Below are 16,037 nucleotides of genomic sequence, written 5' to 3' on the forward strand. Positions count from 1 at the left end.
TTCAGTTCATACCAAAACAGATTGGAAAATAAAGTGAGCCTTAGGAAGCATCACTATGAACAAAGCTAGTGGACGTGAAGGAAATCCAGTTGAACTATTTCAAATCCTTAAAGATGATGCTCTTAAAGTGTTGCATTCAATATGCTAGCAAATGTGGAAAACTCTGTAGTGGCCACAAAACTAGAAAAGGTCAGTTTTCATTCAAATCCCAAAGAAGGGCAATGCCAAAGAAGGTTCAAACTACCACACAGTTTTACTCATTTCACAAGCTAGCAAAGTAATACTCAAAATTCTCCAAGCTAGGCTTCAACCGTGCATGAACCAAGAACTTCCAGGTGTTAAAGCTAGATTTAGAAAACATAGATAAACCAGAGATCAAATTGCCAACATTCACTGGATCATGGAAAAAGCAAGAGAATTCCAGAAAAACATCTGCTTCATTGACTACACCAAGGCCTTCAACTGTGTGAATCACAGCAAACTGGAAAATTCTTAAACAGATGGGAATACCAGACCACCTTACCTGCCTCCTGAGAAACCTGTATTCAAGTAAAGAAGTGCCAGTTAGAATTGGACATGGAACAATGGACTGGATAAAAATTTGGAAAAGAGTATGACAAAGCTATATATTGTCACCTTGCTTATTTAACTTATATGCAGAGCACATCATGAGAAATGTTGGACTGGATGAAGCACAAGCTGGAATCAAGATTTCTGGGAGAAATATCAATAACTGTAGATATGAAGACGACACCAGTCTAATGGCAGAAAGTGAAGAGGAAGTAAAGAGTCTCTTGATGTAAGGGAAAGAGGAGTGAAAAAGCTGGCTTAAAACTCAACATTCAGAAAATGAAGATCATGGCATCTGGTCCCATCACTTCATTGCAAATAGATGGGGAAACAATGAAAACAGTGACAGACCTTATTTTCTTGGGCTCCAAAATCACTGCAGATGGGGACTTCAGCTATGAAATTAAACGATGTTTGTTCTTCAGAAGAAAAGCTATGACACACCTACATATTGTTAGCAGAGACATTACTTTGTTGATAAAGTCTGAATGATCAAAGCTATGGTTTTCCCAGTAGTCATGTATGAATGTGAGAGTTGGACCATAAAAAAGGCTGAGCGCCAAAGAATTGATGCTTTGGCATTCTGGTGTTGGAGAAAGCTCTTGAGAGTCCCTTGGACTGCAAGGAGATCAAACCAGTCAGTCCTAAAGGAAATTAATCCTGAATATTCATTAGAAGGACTGATGCTGGAGCTGAAGCTGCAATACTTTGGCCACCTGATGCAAAGAGCTGACTCACTAGAAAAGACACTGATGCTGGGAAAGATTGAAGGCAGGAGGAGAGGGATTGACAGAGAATAAGATGGTTGGATGACATCACCAACTCAATGGATATGAACTTGAGCAAGCTTCAGCAGATGGTGAAGGACAGGAAAACCTAGCATGCTGCAGTCCATGTGGTGGAAAAGAGCGGGGCATGACTAAGTGACTGAACAACAACAATATCACATTAACAGAAAATATGTTAACACACTTAGCAAAGTCCCAAGTCAAAGCATGGTTACTTGATTTGTTTAATAAAATAAGTAGGTGTCTAGGCTTTAAATGAAGATTGCATTTAGATTACATCCTTTTCTTTAACGGATTCAAAATCTATTAGTTTGTTGCAAACATAATTATATTTTTTACACTGTTGAACTTTGCTGTTTATAATGGAATAAATTCTTAAGAAATGTGATTATATTATACATAATTTTCAGGTGTATTTCTCACTTTTTTTCCCTAGGGATTTATATCTAGATTTTTAAAAATATTTATTTGGGGCTATGGAAATGATCTTAGGGAAAAAGAAAATCCGAGCAATTTTATCTGAGTTCAAAATGGCTCATAAAACAGTGGACGCAACTCGCACCATCAGCAAATTGTTTGGCTTAGTAACTGCTAATGAATGTACAATGCAATAGTGATTCAAGAGTTTTATAAACGGGATGAGAGCCTTAAAGATGAGGACCCTAGTGACTGGCCATTGGAAGCTTACAACGACCTATTGAGAGCCATCATTGAAACTAATCACCTTACAATTACACAAGAAGTTGCCTGAGAAATCAGTGTCAACCATTCTATAGTGATTCAGCTTTTAATACAATTAGGAAGGTGAGAAAGCCTGATAAGTGTGTGCCACATAAGCTGACAGCAAATCAAAATAATTGCCACTTTGAAGTGTATTCTTATCTTATCCTATGCAATAACAAGGAAACATTTCTCAATCGGATTGTGTCTTGCAAGGAAAAGTGGATTTTCTACAACAATCAGGAACAGCTAGCTTAGTGACTGGACTGAGAAAAAGCTCCTAAGCACTTTCCAAAGCCAAACATGCACCAGAATTAAGGTTGTGGTCACTGTTTTGTGTCTGATTCACTATAGCTTTTGAATCTTGGTGAAACCATTGCATCTGAGAAGTATACTCAGCAAATCAATGAGGTGCACTGCAAACTGCAAGGCCTGCATTCAGCACTCATCAACAGTAAGGGCCCAGTTCTTCTCCACAACAATGCCTAACCACACATCGCATGACTAATGCTTCAGAAGTTGAATGAATTGGGCTACAAAGTTTTGCCTCATCTGCCATAATCACCTGACCTCTTGTCAACTTTATACCCCTTCTTCTAGCATCTTGACAACTTTTTTCAGGGGAAATACTTCCACAGCCAACAGGATGTAAGAAATGCTTTCCAAGAGTTCAATGAATCTGAAACACAGATTTTTATGCTACAGGAATAAACCAAGTTATTTCTCACTAGCAAAAATGTGTTGACTTTAATGGTTCTTATTTTGAGCCTAGTTATAACAATTTAAAATTCAGGGTTTGAAAATGCAATTACTTTTGTAACAACATGATAGTAGGAGAGAGAAACAGATAGACATCATATTAAAAAATACTGTAATATGGGAACCTAATTCAAGTCATGCTGAGCTTCTCCAGTGGCTCAATGGGTAAAGAATCCACCCACAATGCAGGAGACATGGAAGATACGGATTTGATCCCTGGGTCTGGAATATCCCCTGGAGGAGAAAGTCACAACCCAGTCCAGTATTCTTGCCTGAAAAATTCCAGGGACAGAGGAGCCTGGAAGACTACAGTCCAAGAGTTCACAAAGAGTCACACACAACTGAGCAACTAAGCACAATTTAAGGCACTCTACCTAGGTATTACTTACAGAATTGGAGTAGAAGAGAAAAGATTATTGTATGAATAGTGTTCTATGTTGATAAGGAAGAAATGGGCATCCCTTACAATGAACATAAAATGTAGAAGAGCAAAGAAACAGAAGAATTTTTTTTTTCAGAAAAATGTGAGTAGTTGCATATGATTTAACCAGAGGTTATGAGTTGGAGAATTGTTGGAAAACCATTCTAGGTCCATACTATAGAACTTTTGCATCCAGAACAGAAACCCAAACTCTTCTACAGGTGATCATGTACTTATTATAGATCTTAAGCAGGGGTAATCTTCCCTGGTAACTCAGTCAGTAAAGAGTCTACCCACAATACAGGAGACCCAGGTTCAATCCCTGGGTCAGGAAGATTCCCTGGAGAAGGAAATGGCTACCCACTACAGTATTCTTGCCTGAGGAATTCCATGGACAGAGAAGGGTAGTGGTCTATAAGCCCATGGGGTCAAAAAGAGCCAGACATGACTGAGTGACAAACACACAATCCTGGTTTACTTTTTTAAAAATCGCACAGATAACTAGGGAAATGGAAAAATAACACAATGTTTAACCCATGGATTCAAAATTAGGTTTTGTCACTTGGTCATTGAACTTCATATCTCAGTTTTACCTTCTGGGAATAAACAGTTACTTCACAGGATTAGTTCAGTTCAGTTTAGTCACTCAGTCATGTCTGACTTTTTGCAACCCCATGGATTGTATCATGCCAGGTTTCCCTGTCCATCACCAACTCCTGGAGCTTACTCAAACTCATGTTCATTGAGTCAGTGATGCCATTAAGCCATCTCATCCTCTGTCTTCCCCTTCTCCTCCCGCCTTCAATCTTTCCCCAGCATCAGGGTCTCTTCCAATGAGTCAACTCTGCATCAGGTGGCCAAAGGATTGGAGTTTCTGCTTCAGCATCAGTCCTTTCAATGAACACCCAGGACTGATCTTGTTTAGCATGGACTGGTTGGATCTCCTTGCTATGCAAGGGACTCTCAAGAAACTTCTCCAACACCATAGTTCAAAAGCATCAATTCTTTGGTGCTCTTTATAGTCCAGTTCTCACATCCATACATGACTACTGGAAAAATTATAGCCTTGATTAGATGGACCTTTGTTGTCAAAGTAATGTCCATGCTTTTTAATATGCTCTCTAGGTTTGTCATTGGAGAAGGTAATGGCACCCTACTCCAGTATTCTTGCCTGGAAAATCCCATAGATGGAGGAGCCTGGTAGGCTGCAGTCCATGGGGTCACCAAGAGTCGGACACGACTGAGTGACTTCACTTTCACTTTTCACTTTCATGCATTGGAGAAGGAAATAGCAACCCGTTCCAGCGTTCTTGCCTGTAGAATCCCAGGGATGGGGGAGCCTGGTGGGCTGCTGTCTATGGGGTCGCACAGAGTCGGACACGACTGAAGTGACTTAGCAGCAGCAGGTCTGTCATAACTTTTCTTCCAAGGAGCAAGCGTCTTTTAATTTCATGGCTTCAGTCACCATCTTCAGTGATTTTAGAGCCCAAAGAAATAAGGTCAGCCACTGTTTCCACTGTTTCCTCAACTATTTGCCATGAAGTGATGTGACCAGATGCTATGATTATAGTTTTCTGAATGTTGAGTTTTAAGCAAACTTTTCCCTCTCCTCTTTCACTTTCATCAAGAGGTTTTTTAGTTATTCTTCACTAGTTCTTCTTCAATTATGGCAGAAGCCATAAGTAATTAGTGTGAGAATTAAATGAGGTATTTATATAAAGTATCTGACGGATGACTATATAGGGTAGAAGAGGAAAGATATATAAGACAAAACTATTGCCAACAAAGGTCCGTCTAGTCAAGCCTATGGTTTTTCCAGTAGTCATGTATGGATGTGAGAATTGTAGTATAAAGAAAGCTGAGTGCCAAACAATTGATGCTTTTGAACTGTGGTGTTGGAGAAGACTCTTGAGAGTCCCTTGGAAGGCAAGGAGATCCAACGAGTCCATCCTAAAGGCGATCAGTACTGGGTTGATGGATGAAGGACTGATGTTGAAGCTGAAACTCCAATACTTTGGCCATCTGATGCGAAGAACTGACTCATTGGAAAAGACCCTGATGCTGGGAAAGATTGAGGGCAGGAGGAGAAGGGGATGACAGAGGATGAGATGATTGGATGGCATCACCGACGTGAGTTTGTGTAGGCTCCAGAGGTTGGTGATGGACATGGAGGCCTGGTGTGCTGCAGATCAGGGAGTCACAAAGAGTTGGACATGACTGAGCAACTGAACTATGACTAAGATAGTTACGAACATTAGGTTGGTTATAGGTGGTAGTTGAAAATGTAGAAATATGAAGGAAGGCAAAAAGATGTGATGGGAAGACAACATAGTTTGGAAAACTACTGAGCCCCTAAATAGAAAGGATGGTCAGTATAAGAGGACTCCATGAGAGAACTAGGGATGGTGTGTGGTCTGCAAAGAGAAAGACTACAGAAATTTATATTAATAGCCTGATGGCCAATGAAGAATTCTTCCTTCCAGACCTCAGCTTAACAAATTCTGGGAAATGTTTCATACCACCTTTTCTAACTGGATGACTACAAAGATAGGGACACTTTCTGAGTATGTGTAAGTAATGAATTAGTTATTCCTCTGATTATCTCTTTTTCAACTAAAGGTAGTTTTATTGCTCACTGTTGTTCAGTTGCTAAGTTGTGTCCAACTCTGTGACACCATGGACTGCAGCATGCCAAGCTTCCCTGTCCTTCACCCTCTCCCAGAGTTTGCTCAAACTCATGTCCTTTGAGTAGCTGATGCCATTCAACTATCTCATCCTGTGTCACCCCCTTCTCCTCTAGCCCTCCATCTTTCCCAGCATCAAGGTCTCTTCCAATGAGTTGGTTCTTAGCACCAGTAGCAAAAGTACTTGTAGCTTCAGCTTGAGCATCAGTCCTTTAGGTGAATATTCAGGATTGATTTCCTATAGGATTGATGGGCTTGATCTCCTTTCTGTCCCAGGGACTCCCAAGAGTTTTCTCCAGCACCACAATTCAAAAGCATCAATTCTTCAGCACTCAACTCTCACATACTACTGGAAAAATCATAGCTTGATTATACAGATCTTTGTCGGCAAAGTGATGTTCTGCTTTTTAGTACACTGTCTAGATTTATCATAGCTTTCTTTCAAGAAGCAAGTGTCCTTTAATTTTTTGGCTTTATATTCCTATAGAAGGCTGCATATTCTACTGGTTGTATTTACTGAACACTTGGAAACTCCTTTGGCTTCCCAGGAATGAAAGTTATCATTTTCGTGGAGGCAAACTAATTTCTGGCAGTCCACAGTTCTAAGTGCACATGAAATGTGTGGCATGAAAATGCTGTTAGTTATTCACATTTTTTTCACATGGGGCATGCAACAGCTGGGATACATAGGTTGAATTGCCTCCCACATGGCCTGTCAGATAGCTTGTTGGACTTAGTGTTTCCAACTGTTTGGATGAATGAGTTCAATCCTTGACTTTGGAAGGACTATGTCTTAGTTCATTCATACTGCTATAACAAAATACCACAGACTGGGTAACTTATAAATAACAGAAATTTATTTCTCACAGTCTTGGAGCCTAGAAATCTGAAATCAGGTGCCAGTGGGGTCAAGTGAGGGCCCTCTTCGAAGTTGTAGAGTCTTTATTGTATCCTCGCATGGCAGAAGGGGCCAGGGAGCTCTGTACGGTCTCTTTCCTAACAGTATTAAGCCTCTGTCATTCCACTCACTATGGCTGTCCCCTCATGACCTAGTAACACCCTACATCTAATTCCATGACATTGGGCAATAAGATTTCATTACATGAATTTCATGGGGAATAAACATTCAGATGATAGCAGGCTGCTTGAGAAAAGTCAGTTTGCCTAGTTCTATTTCTAGACCACTAATGAGTGTTGTATCAAGGATTCAGTTTTGATGAGAGCATATTAACAGTTTTGATGAGAGCATTGTGGACTGTATTGTGTCCTTGCAAATTCCCGTGTTGAAGCTCCAAGTTCCAACACAATGGTAATTAGAGTGAGATGACGTGTCTCACAATGGGATTAGTGGCCTTTTTAAGAGCTATCAGAGTATTCTCTCTCTGTCTCCTCTCTGCCATGTGAAAACACAGTAAGAAAATAGTCATCTGAAGCGTAGAAAAGAGCTCTCATCAGAAACCAACCATGCAGGCTAATAACAATTTTTTTTTTTTTTAGAGCATATGGATGGGAAATAATATTTGTAGGGAAAATAATGAATCCAAACCTTAAGGCTTTATTTAAGGATGTCTTTCTTTTATAAAGTCTCCACGTGGAAAAAGCACTTAAGATACTTACACTGTCAAGAGGTCACTGGGTTATCTGGCTCCAATGGTAAAAATTGTGCCACATCTTGGTGGAATGCTTCCTCTGCCGCCAGAGAGTTTGAGTTCTTCTCATAAGATACTGTAGGCATCTTAGTTCACATAAAGAACCAAGGAGAATGCACAAGTGGGGCAAAAAATGTCTCCAATATCTAAGAATTAAACAAAATTATGGGCTTCCTTTTTGATCAAGTGGACCTGAAAAGACAATAGCCTTTCTTTGACTGATGCAGAGATTGAATGTTGTGAATCTGCTCATAAAGCCCCAAGAACTTTTACTTGGTGAGCAGGTCCATGAATTTTATTCTGGGTATTTCTGTTTTTAAATTACTCAAATTAATTACTCAGTATTAAAATAACAGAATATTCTCAATAAAATACATAGTCATATAAATATTGAGAATTAGTTATAAAAATAGCACAATGTAGTTCCAGAAAAGGTAACTATATTTACTTCTGGTTTAAAGTGTGTAATATAAAGGCAATATACTATTTCATAAAGGGATATTCTTCTAATTAAATAAATTAGCCCGTTTTCAACCTAGCTCTCTCTGGATTCCTGGCTAAGAATCTTCTGTATGTGAAACACCCTCACTGTTCAAAAGCAAAGAAAAAAATAAAAAGGCAGGAGGGCAGTGGGATAAGGTGGGAATGGAGGTAGAAAATGGGAAAGATCGAATAAAACGGGAACTTCAAAAGGCAGTTGAGGCAAAGGAAGTGAAAAACAGATTATAAAGACCCAAACGAGAGATAAGAAAGTAAACAGAAGAGGGAGCTTGAGCAAAGAAGAACCCAAGTGTCATATGCCTGCAAAGAAATGCATCTTCCAAAATCCTTAGTGGTGAAAAGAAATGTGTTAGGTAAAATATCTAAAGGAGGAAATGGAAAGAAATACTTTAAGGGGGAAGAAGGTAACAGGTTAGTTAAAAATAGAACTAAAACCTATTAGGAGACAAAGAGAAAGCAAGCAATTAAACCAAACAATTGAAAGATAAATCAGACTCAAAGGAAGTAAATTAATGGAAACAAATTTTAAAAAATTAAAATGACTTCTGTATTTCAAACCAACCCCAAACCATGTGCAACCAATACACACACACACACACACACACATGCCTACACTCTCATTCTATAATTAGCCAAAACCTGATTTCAGAAGTTATTGTAAAATGATTTGAAATTTTGTTGAGTTTCAAGCAGTCAGAAATTCATATAAAATGTTTAAATGATAAAGAAAAAAACCTGTGTTTTCTAGCTAGAACCAACTCTTTTGATATGTGTAATAAATCCAGTAAGTAAGGGCATATCTCTTATTTAATATCATCAAAATGGTCATTTTAAGGTCCTAAAGTAATAATGCTACATACCCAGACAAAAAAGAATATGTTTCTGCACATTTTATAAGGTATTAGCCAGCTTTATTCATTTACTTTGGATCTATAAATGCTAAATTCATCTGACTTGGCAATGAGGGCTACACTGGCTTTAATTTACTCCATAAGACACTTCCCAACTTTGTGAAGTTTGTCATGTTTATGCACATAAAAACCCTTTCATGGACTTAAAATGTCTCTTAAATGAATATAAGACTTACTGAGAGGTTTATGGACATTGTATTAAATTATACACCATATTTTTAAAATATTAATCCAGGTTCTTTAGATGCTCAGTGTTATAAGGGCTAACATGACGCTTCACATGCTGAGTACTGCAAATGAAAATATACAGTGTCTTTTTTTGCCCCCACTATACTTTGAATATTTACTATGTTCCTGACATTAAACACTCTACCTTTCAAAGGCTAAAAATTTTCATCTGTTTTACTTGTTTACTCTCAAAATTTAGATTTGCATGTTGAAAAAGTAGGTAATAATTTCTTAGAACTAGAAATAAAATCCAGTCTTCCCTTTCTTAGCATGTGTCTTTCATTCAAAATCCAATAGTAAATATTTGAGCACCTTCTATGTTTTATATACTGTTAGGTATAAAGAATATGAGGTTGAACAAGGGACACATGCTTCATTCACAAAGATTTCAGTATAGCTGGATGTAGCATAATTAATAACACCACATTTCATGAGTACATAAATTAAAGGAAGTATAAGGTTCAACGCAAGTTCAAGTCAGGGACATCTAAGTTAGACTTGGAAAGTCAGAAAAGTTTCCCAAAAATTAATGACCTCAAAGTTGAAACATTCAAAGTGGATAGATATTAGCCAGATGAAGACTATAAGGTGAGATTGGTTGCATAGACATATCCTGGGAGTGCAAGGAAACTGATAATAATTCATTATGATTGCATCACAGATGGAAAGTGATGAGGGAGGAATCTGGAAAGGCAAGCAAATACCAGATTTCAAAGAGTCTAGTAAAGTATTCTTAGGATGAGCAATAGGTGTCTCTCAATCAAACAGGCCTGATTTGATGGGGTTTTGACAGCTATTTCACGTGAGGATGTGGGCTTAAAACGGACCCTTGCTTGTTTTAAAGCTCTGATATTTGCACCTTGAAAGTCTTAATTATTTTAAACAAGATTCCCTGCCTTTTTTTTTCTTTCTTTTATTCTCTTCCACAAATTATACAGCTCATCCTACAATTGGAATTATAAATGGCTACATGTAATGAAAAAACAAATATGTGAATAAATAAGATTAAATTCTGTTTCTCTCACATGAAAGATTGAGAGTAAGCAGGCCAGAACTGGTCTGACCAATCCATAGACATCAAGGACTCATGTTGCCTTTCTGTAGCCCCATCTAAAATCCTTACTATATTACGTGGCTTCTAACCTCATAGTCTCAAGTCCAAAATAACTGGTTAGGTTCCAATATCATAACCATCTTATAGGCACAAAAAAGAAGACTGGCAAAAGTGTGCACCTCCTTTCTGAGCCTATATTCTTTAAGGAGCCTTCCTGAATGCATTTGTGGTTGTGCATTTAAGAAAGAAGAAGGAAAAGCATATAATGTAGCCAATTAAGGAACTCTTATACAGAAAGCCATAAAATGCATTCAGAAGGGAAATACCAATGTCAGATTTGCATTTTATAAAGAGTATGCTGGCAGAAGTGTGGAAGAAGTTAAAATCAGAGACAAAAATGCTAGGTCGATAATGTAATCTTGTCCGGAGTTGATGGTGGACCCAAAGAAAGTTGGCAGTAAGGGTAGAAAGAAGTGACAAGTTCACCAACCAGCTAGGACTAGAATGTACAAGATTTAGTGACTGAAAATGTGGAGCAAAGAGAAGGAAGGAATTGAGTTAAAGCTCAGGTTCTTTTGGGGGTAGTTCTAGTGCTATTCAAAGAAACGGAACAAAGCAGGTTAGGGGAGCAGGTCAATATTTAAGAAGTGTGGTAATACTAAATTGAAAATATTTGAGATTTGGTTGTATCTGTGGGCCTGGAGCTCAGGACAAAATAGAAGCTGGAGACACATTTAAGGCATCAGTATAGGAATGGTACTGAAATGGAAGTGGTTAGTTTTGTTCCCTCAGGGAGATCTAGCCTTAAGAAGAAGATGTAGCCTAAAGAAGGAAAATACAACAGATACAGTCATAATTTCACTTAAAGTACTTGATATATCTTATAAGAAAATAGGTATTAATTTTTATTGACCTGAAAGAAAAGACCCTGTCATACCCATAGTTGAAAAAGGAATCAGTCACAGTAAATAAAGATCTGTAATCCAGTGCCATCATTGCACAGAGGGTGAAATCAAGTGCCATGCAGAGTCCACCTGCATGTCATTTCCTCTGTCTGGAAGGTCACTGCTTCAACTCCTGGATAACTCCTATTATCATCATACTTCAAAAACTAATTTATATGTGACAGATGATGTGCAAGGCACACAGATTACTGTGGAGAGCAAGACAGACAAGGTTCTGCCTTTATGGACTTCACAGGAGAAAACTGTTTTTGAAAAAGTCATTATTACTGTGTCATGTGACTAAAGGGAAAAGGCATGGTCTTCTCTAATCCCTGTGAAGAGAAAGAGGTAATGCCTCTTCCCTTGAGTTACCTCTCTGCCATGTCCCATTATAATAATAACATTGGGCTATATGCTTTTTTTTAAGCAAACACTTCATTTATTTAAATTAAAAAAAAAAAACACCTTTTACAATAATGTGTTGGTTTATGCTATGCATTCATATGTGCTAAGTTGCTTCAGTTGTCTCCATCTCTGTGCAACTCTATGGACTGTAGCCTGCCAATCTCCTCTGTCCATGGGATTCTCCATGCAAGGATACTGGAGTGGATTGCCATGCCCTTCTTCATGTTTTCTGCTGTACAACAACACAAATCAGTCATAAATATACATACATCTCCTCCTTTTCTAGTCTCCCTCCCCTCCCCACTATCCCATCCTTCCAGGTCATGATAGATCCCAAGACTGGGCTCCCTGTGCTACATAGCAACTTCTTATCAGCTATCCATCCTACACTTGATACTGTATATATGTTGATGCTACTTTCTCCATTCATGCCACTCTTTCTCTCCTTCACTGTGTCCACAAGTTCATTCTCTACATTTTTGTCTCCATTCCTTCCTTGCAAATATGTTCATGAATATCATTTTCTAGATTCCATTTATATCCATTAATATGTGATACTTTTTTTTTCTTTCTGACTTACTTCACTCTGTAAAACAGGCTCTAGTTTCATCCACCTGACTAGGACTGATTCAAACTTGTTCATTTTTTTGTGCTGTGTAATATTCCATTATATATATGTACCACATCTTCTTCATTCATTGATATGTGGTCAATGGACATCTAGGTTGCTTCCATGGTCCTGTCTATTGTATACAGTGCTACTGTGAGCATTAGGAAAACAAGCAGTCCAATCAAAAAGTGAGCATTTCTCCAAAAAACACATACAGATAGCCAATAAAAACATAAAAGATGCTCAAAATCACTAATTATGAGAGAAATGCAAATCAAAACTACAATGAGATATCACCTCACACGAAAAATAACACCCATCATCAAGAAATCTACAAATAATAAATGCTGGAGAGGATGTGGAAAAAAGTGAACCCTCCTACACTGTTGGTGATACAGCCATTGTGGAAAACACTATGGAGAGTCCTTAAGAAACTAGGAATAAATCTACCATATGACCCAGAAATCCAACTATTGTACATATACCCAGAGAAAATCATAATCAAAAAAGACACATGCACTCCAATATTCACAGTAGCATTGTATGCATCTTTATTTGCATGTTTTTGTATTTTGTGTACACATCCTGATTGAGGCTCCCAGAGCATAAATCACAGTATTATGCCTCCTGTGCTCAAAATATCTCACTCATAGTCAAAGCCAAGAATTACCTATTGCACCTGTCCCTTATTTACCACTCTGACTTCTTCTATTTCTCTCTCCTTTGTTCAAACTAATCTGTTTACACTGGTCTCTTGCCCTAAACACATACCAAGAGCCTGCCTTGAACTACCTTAACCTCTTTCAAACTGCTAACCGCTCTCTGCTTAGAACATTCTTTCTTCAGATACCTGATTAATTTATGCCCTCACTTCCTTCAGATCTTTTCAAAGTCTTAACCTTAACATAGACTTCCTGACTAGCCTATCTAATACTGTTCACTCTCTTTCTCTCCGCATTCTAAAACCTTTTAATCTATTTTATGTAATAAACTGCACACATTACTTATTGTTGCTGTTGATTCTCATTTGTTTACCTCTCTCCCCACTAAAAAATGAGTCTCATAGGGAAAGAAAATATGCCTTCGGTCATCATTGTATTTCAGCACCTAGAACAATGGTCAGAACCTAATAATTAGGCACTCAATAAATATGTATTGTATGACAGGGTTTTTTTTTCAAATACACTGAAAGTTCCTTGAGAATAGACACCATATGTACTTGTCTTTGTGTCCAGAGCATTCACCCCAAATCCTAGTATATATGAGCCTTTCAAAATAATGATTGAGGAATGAATGAATGATGAAAGCTTTAACCCAGAGTAGTTTTACCATATGTATATAGATAGTTGGAATATATGAACACTTCATTTGACATTTTATAAAATGTCACTACTCAAGATGAAAAAAATGTCAGGGTTCTCATTTGTATATCATCAAAAGATGAGAAAATAAATTTCCTTAAGATATGATGACATTGCTTCAATTAAGACAGTCTAAGTATTGAAAAGGGATAGCAACTAAATCTATAAAAGATTAAAATGTAAATAAAAGTGTATTATATTAACAGTGCTATACATTAGATTCCCAGAATTTATTCATCTGTAACTGGAGGTTTGTACTCTTTGACCAATATCTCCTCATCTCTGCCACCCACCTGGCCCTGGCAACCACAGTTTTAGCCTCTGTTTCTATGAGTTTGGCTTTTTTTAGTTCTCACATACATAAGTGAGATTTCCAGTATTAATCTCTCTCCATCTGACTTATTTCATTTAGCATAATGTCTTAAAGGGCCATCCATTACAAATAACAGGATATTCTTCTAACTCATGGTTGAATAATATTCCATCATGTGTATGTATATGTGCATAAAATCTCCATTCATCTGTAGGCAAACACATAAGTTTTTTTTTTTTTTTTTTCCCATACCTTGTCTATTATGAATAATGCTGCAATGAACATGGGAGTGCTGTTTGAGATCCTGATTTCATTTCCTTTGGATATATACCCAGAGTTGGGACTGCAGGATATATGATAGTTCTGTTTTTAATTTTTGAGGAGCCCCTATGCTGATTTCCATTGTCAAAACACCAATACATTTCCACCAACAGTGCACAAGGGTTCCCTTTTCTCCACATGCTCACCAACACTTGCTAACTATTGTCTTTTTGTTAAAAGTCATTCTGACAGGTATTAAGTGATAGCTCATTGTGGTTCTGATTTGCATTTTATGGCAGAAAGTGAAGAGGGACTAAAAAGCCTCTTGAATGAAAGTGAAAGGAGAGAGTGAAAAACTTGGCTTAAAGCTAAACATTCAGAAAATGAAGAGCATGGCAATGGTCCCATCACTTTATGGCAAATAAATGGGGAAAGAGTGGAAACAATGTCAGACTTTATATTTTAGGACTCCAAAATCACTGCAGATGTAGACTGCAGCCATGAAATTAAAAGATGCTTACTCCTTAGAAGGAAAGTTATGACCAACTGAGATAGCATATTCAAAAGCAGAGACATTACTTTGCCAACAAAAGTCCGTCTAGTCAAGGCTATGGTTTTTCCAGTAGTCATGTATGGATGTGAGAGTTAGACTGTGAAGAAAGCTGAACACCAAAGAATTGACACTTCTGAACTGTGGTGTTGGAGAAGATTCTTGAGAGTCCCTTGGACTGCAAGGAGATCCAACCAGTCATTCTGAATGAGATTAGCCCTGGGATTTCTTTGGAAGGAATGATGCTAAAGCTGAAACTCCAGTACTTTGGCCACCTCATGCGAAGAGTTGACTCATTGGAAAAGACCCTGATGCTGGGAGGGTTTGGGGGCAGGAGGAGAAGGGGACGACAGAGGATGAGATGGCTGGATGGCATCACTGACTCGATGGAGGTGAGTCTGAGTGAACTCCAGGAGTTGGTGATGGACAGGGAGGCCTGGCATGCTGCAATTCATAGGGTTGCAAAGAGTTGAACACGACTAAGCGACTGAACTGAACTGAACTGAACTGAATGCTCCTAACATAGGAGTACCTCAGTACATAAGACAAACACTAACAGACATAAAAGGAGAAATTGACAGGAATACAATAATAGTAGGAGACTTTAACACCCCACTTATGCCAAAGGACACATCATCAAAACAGAAAATTAATAAGGAAACACAAATCTTAAATTATACATTAGATGACATGGATCTCATTGATAACTTCATGACATTCCATTCAAATGTAGAAGAATACACCTTCTTCTCAAATGCACATGGAGCATTCTCTAGGATAAAACATATCTTGGGTCACAAATCAAACCTCAGTAACTTTAAGAAAATTGAAATCATGTCAAGCATCATCTCTGACCACAATACTATGAGACTAGATATCAACAACAACAAAAAAAAAAAAAAAACTGTAAGAAACACAAATACATGGAGATTAAACAACACATTTCTAAATAACCAACATGCTACTGAAGAAATAAAAAGGGAAATTAAAAAAAAAATAGAAACAAATGACAATGAAAACACAACCACTCCAAACATATGGGATACAGATAAAGCAATTCTAAGAGGGAAGTTTATAAGAATACAATCCTATCTCAAGAAATAAAAACAAAACAAACAAAACTACAACAAAAAAAGCATCAAATAGACAACCTAACTTTCCACCTAAAACAAGTAGAAATAGAAGAACACAAATACACCAAAGTAAGTAGAATGAAAAAAATCGTAAGGATCCGAGAAGAAATAAATGAAAAAAAAAAAAAAAAAGAAAGGAATAATAGTAAAGGTTAATGAAACTAAAAGCTAGTTC

Source organism: Capricornis sumatraensis, chromosome 7, assembly GCF_032405125.1.
Source record: "Capricornis sumatraensis isolate serow.1 chromosome 7, serow.2, whole genome shotgun sequence".
NCBI lineage: Eukaryota > Metazoa > Chordata > Mammalia > Artiodactyla > Bovidae > Capricornis > Capricornis sumatraensis.